This window comes from Rosa rugosa, chromosome 2, assembly GCF_958449725.1.
Source record: "Rosa rugosa chromosome 2, drRosRugo1.1, whole genome shotgun sequence".
Lineage (NCBI taxonomy): Eukaryota > Viridiplantae > Streptophyta > Magnoliopsida > Rosales > Rosaceae > Rosa > Rosa rugosa.
In genome coordinates, this window is record NC_084821.1 from 16,119,024 (window position 1) to 16,124,933 (window position 5,910).

Genomic DNA, 5,910 nt, shown 5'->3' on the forward strand with positions numbered 1-5,910 from the left:
CCTCGGGAGCTGACTGTAGTACCGCGACCACAACGGTTACGGAACCAACCAAGTAAAGGTAACGCCCTCGCAAACCAGCCAAGCTAAAGTCACGCTTTAGCAAGTTCTCCCCACTTCCCAGTGATTTTCGCTCTGCTCGACCTACAACGTTGAGTATCAACTTGGTGACACAAGACAAAGTCCTCCAGCACGAGGCACAGAAGACCCCCACGACGAGGTTGGTGCTCTCCTCGTCTACAGTCGTTCGAAATAAGTCAGGTCAAGGGACACCCCCGACGACCGCACCTGAACGGTGCTGGCACGCCCACACAAGAAAAGAGACTGTTGACCAGCTCAAGAAAAACTGGAGCCAAACAGTAACGGTTGACTAACTTTCAAAGCCTCTTTTGCTAAACGGTGGGCAACTTTATTACCTTCCCGTCTCACAAAATTGCTACTACAACTAGGAAAAGACTGAATTAACAACTTAACTTCATCAATTAAATTAACATATTAGGTTTTTAAAAAGATAAGTTAGAGGTCTAATATACAAGGAGGTCAAAATACATATTTTAAATGTATGAATAGAAACAAAAAAGAAAACAGAACGAAAAAACAGTGGGCCAATATGTGGTTATTGCAGTCTCCCCAAATCCATTCGATTGAGAAGAGAAGCCATCAAGTTTGAGATATAAAAGAAACAGACCAAAGCACGATATTTGATGAGGCAAAGAAGAGACAAATTATGCCCAAATATTCATTACAAATTATTCTGGCCGGTTGAGTAAAATCTTTAATTACTTACAAAACAAAGATACTCCAATAAAAAAATAAAATAAAAATTAAGGGCAACAATAATACGAAGGGCAGCTCTCTAGCATTATAACATTGGAGTGAACCAACAGATTTGAGACCGAATTGACACCTCTACACTCGGGAAAGGTCGCCGAATTCTTCTTGTATTCAAGTCAAATACACCAATCTCCCGACAGGTATATGTTTCTAAAGAATGTAAACTCATGAAATTATTTGTTGCAAAACAAATGCAATTCCCTCTGAAGTCTTTGATTTTGATATCACTTGCCCGGAGGGAAAATGAACCACCGTTTGACAAAAATAATAGCTTGTCCCCCAAACTTTGTACCATTTCGAAATTGTCATTCTGTGGATCAAGCCTGCATACTTCAAAACCACTTGTCCTCAAATATGTACGTAGATAATGATCATCTTCCTCAACAATATTGATGCCCCAGTCAACTCTATCACCACCATTTCCTCCCAAGTTGTTCCATTCCTCATTGGCGTCATCACCACCGTCATTGCCTTCGACTTCCACTTCCACTTCCACTTCCTCTTCCTCTTCCTCTTCCTCTTCCTCTTCCTCATGGTTGCCGCCACCACCATTCTCTCCGTTGTTGTTGTCACCTTTGCTCGAAAATACATCTAACCTTTGGTGGATCAACAATACTTCCTTATTGGTTGGAGACTCTATCAAATATGAGTCAACATAGCCTCGTACGTAGATCTCATAGTTACCATGATATTCAAAGTTAATATCGATGTTTATATTTGCGTTATAGATTAATTTCAATTCCACCGAATGATCTCCAAAATTCAACGTACGAGCAGTTGAAACAACGCCGGACTTATTATTACTCACAACCAATGCGTATAGCTTGCCAGAACAAAACAGTAAATCAGTCAAAGCTTCATCTGCATCTAATAACCGAAAGATATTCCATTCTTTGTCTCCAGGTCTGCACAAACCCAATATATCATTGGCACACCCAAGAGCAGCTGCTACCACACATTCATCGGAATTAATATCTGAGGTAGATAGCACAAGGCAGTTGAAGAAAGCAAAGGCACCATATCGTTTCCATTTCTTCGTTTCTACAAACTTCTGGAAAGACGGAATCGTTCTCAAGGATGGAAGTTGGTGTTGGACTCCTGAAATTGGATTTACCAGAAATGTTGTAGTGTTTTGTTCACTTTCCTTAATCATAATCAACCAACCTTTCGAAGACCCTCGAAACCACGCTCCACGAACAGGTTCAGGCAGCTCCAACTTAACAACTTTGCCGTCATGGAGGTCGTAAAAGCTTAAGGAGGTATCATTGCAAGTTAGAGCTTGAGATTCAGGTTGAGGGAGTACTAACCAGGGGAGTTTGTGAGGAGAACTAGGGATGTCTTTGCGCATAGGAACTGAGCTCCATGGCTTGCAAACTAGGCTTAAGCGTATACGATCACGTACACTCAGGTGTGGCACAATAACCTCCATGATATCGTCAGGTAGGGTCTCCCTGTAGAATCGCTGTAAATCTTATGTAATTATGATTCCTATTTAGGTAGGTTATCATGTAATTATAGGAATATCTGTTTCCTATTAGGGTTAGACGACTCCTCTTGTCCTTGTATATATACCCCTTTGTGGATGAATAGAATAATTATTGAAAACCCTAAATCAAAGTATTCTTTTCTACTTGGTATCAGAGCAGGTTCAATCCTTTGAACTTGCCTGCATCCTTTGAATCCTGAATCCTGAATCCTGAATCCCAAAGCACACCACAAACCGCTGCGTACCACCACCATTAAAATCAAGTCATCCCTGAATTTTTTGAAACCCTAGAAAAACCAAACCTGAAAAAAAAAAAAAACCCAAATTCCTCCATGGCCGGACCTGCAATTGAAGGCGAACAGTCAAATCCCGAGACGACAATGGTGTCAGCCTCACCGATCATCCATCACCACTACACCACCCAACAAGACAATTCTGCTTTCCCCACAAGTGTTGTCTTGAATGAATCCAACTACACCATATGGGCTCCTCTTATGCGAATGCGCATTGGAGCACGAGGGAAGGTTGGTTATCTGACCGGAGTAAAGGCTGAACCCGCCATGAATTCTGCAGAGTATGAAGCTTGGGCCACAGACAATGAAAAGGTGAAAAGTTGGCTCATTGACTCCATGGAATCCTCTCTCATGAACCGGTATATTCGTCTTCCTACTGCAAAAGATATTTGGGAAGCTGTAGAGAAAACCTTTTATGATGATTCTGATGAAACCCGAATCTTTGAGTTGAACAAAAAGTGTTTTGAAGCAAAACAGAATGGAAGGCCAATCCCGACCTACTACAATGAGTTAGTGGCAATGTTCCAGGAGATTGATCAAAGGGCGGCCTCTCAACATGATAATGTTGCAGCTGTCGTTCAAGAAACTTCAGCCATGTCCCGGATGCGTGTTCACATGTTTTTGAATGGACTTGACCAAGAGTATGATCAGGTGCGTGGAGAAATCCTGCGCAAGGAGCCTAAATTCTCCTTGGAGCAGAGCTATGCTTACATTCGCAAGGTGCAATCAGAGAAACAAGCTATGGGGCGTTCTGTGCAAACTGAATCTTCTGTGATGGCTGTTCAACGCCGACCCGGTCCTCCTCCAGGCTTCTCAGGTCCTTCTCCACGCCGTCCTCACGACAAACCAAACCCATACGCAAACAAAAAATGTGTTGTCTGTGGGGAATTAGGTCATACCAAGGAGCGGTGCTATGAAGTGATTGGCTACCCTGATTGGTGGGACTTCACTAGGAAACCGCGAAAGAATCCGGGCAAGGCGGCTATTGCTACTACAGAGGAAGAGCATCTAGACAATGCCTCCGCTAATGTAGCACAGTCAGGTATGAAGGGTAAGGTTACTTTGAATAATACTTGACCAAGAGTATGATCAGGTGCGTGGAGAAATCCTGCGCAAGGAGCCTAAATTCTCCTTGGAGCAGAGCTATGCTTACATTCGCAAGGTGCAATCAGAGAAACAAGCTATGGGGCGTTCTGTGCAAACTGAATCTTCTGTGATGGCTGTTCAACGCCGACCCGGTCCTCCTCCAGGCTTCTCAGGTCCTTCTCCACGCCGTCCTCACGACAAACCAAACCCATACGCAAACAAAAAATGTGTTGTCTGTGGGGAATTAGGTCATACCAAGGAGCGGTGCTATGAAGTGATTGGCTACCCTGATTGGTGGGACTTCACTAGGAAACCGCGAAAGAATCCGGGCAAGGCGGCTATTGCTACTACAGAGGAAGAGCATCTAGACAATGCCTCCGCTAATGTAGCACAGTCAGGTATGAAGGGTAAGGTTACTTTGAATAATACATGGATAATTGATACAGGTGCATCTGATCATATGACCAATGACCCTAGTCTTGTGAAAAACCTTAGACGTTCCCCTCAAAATATTGTCTCTACTGCTGATGGTACTCCTACTCCGGTCACTGGAGAAGGCTCTATTGTTATATCTGATACCCTAACCCTGGAATCTGTCCTAGTTGTTCCCTCACTAGCCTATAATCTCCTATCTGTTGGTCAAATTATTTTGGCACTTACATGTATTGTGACCTTCTATCCATCTTTCTGTGTGTTTCAGGACATTCTGACTCGGCGGATTCTTGGTTATGGTGTTAGAAGGGGAAAATTATACTACCTGGATCTGACAGAGTCTGGAGAAAAACAGAAGCATCTTTTGGGGCAAGCTAATCAGATTAATGGGGTAGAGCATGCAAAGGAAGCTGTATGGTTATGGCATCGCCGTTTAGGTCATCTATCTTTTAGTTATCTTAAGAAACTGCAGCCTCATTTGTTTTCGGTTGTCAGTGATTTAGATTTCCATTGTGACATTTGTGAACTGGCCAAGAGCCACCGTATTTCATATTCACCAAGTCTTAATAAAAGTCCCGTTCCTTTTATGAAAATCCACTCTGATGTCTGGGGGCCTGCAAAGATTCCCTCTCTTTCTGGAGCTCGATATTATGTCACATTTATTGATGATTGTACTCGCATGACGTGGGTGTCATTACTGAAGAATAAGAGTGAAGTATTTGGGTTGTTTACTGATTTTCACAAAATGGTGACTACTCAGTATCAACAATCTATTAGAGTGTTTCAATCTGACAATGGTGGAGAGTTTGTGAATGGCCCTATGTTTGAATTTTGCCGGTCACAGGGGATTCGTCATCAAACCTCCAACTCTTATACTCCTCAACAGAATGGTTTGGCAGAACGGAAGAACAGACAGTTGATGGAAGTTGTTCGGGCTTCATTGTTTGGCATGAATGTACCTCGGTCTTATTGGGGAGAAGCGGTGAAGTCTGCAGCATACCTCATCAATCGTACTCCTTCCCGGGTAATTGAGTTTCAGAATCCCCATCAAAAGCTTCATACACTCTTGACCATCCCCTCTCTGCCTAATTTGGAACCCCGAGTGTTTGGTTGCACTGCTTATGTTCATATACCAAAGCCACACCGAAGCAAACTTGATCCCCGTGCGAAGAAGTGTATGTTTGTAGGTTATGCCGAGTTTCAGAAGGGCTACAGATGTTATGACCCGCTCACTAACACCGTACACCTCTCTCTTGATGTCTCATTCCGTGAATCTGAGCCATATTACCCATGGGGAACTTCTCGGTCTTCCCTTCAGGGGGAGAAAGGTTGTGAAGGGAATCCTATTTGTGATTTTGATGTCTTTGAAGACTTGGAAAATTTGGAGGAGCGATTTGAAGGACGAACAGCCAAAAACGATCGATCGCCAGGGACAAACGATCGATCGTTTCCAGAGACAGAAACTTCCAGTGGACAAAACGATCGATCGCCAGAGACAAACGATCGATCGTTTCCAGGGACAGACACAAACGATCGATCGTTTGGAGAGAACGATCGATCGTTACAACAAACAGGGACTGAGGCAGAAGCAGACACCACAAACGATCGATCGTTTGAAGCTAACGATCGATCGTTTCCTGATATGACGGGTTTGGAGAATTTGAATCAAAATCCAGACGTATCTGAAGCTCACACACAAGATATTTCCCCTTCTACATCACCAACTGAAGATTCCGCTCAGAATGATCCACCTCAGGTACCCCTAAACTTTAATGAGTCTTC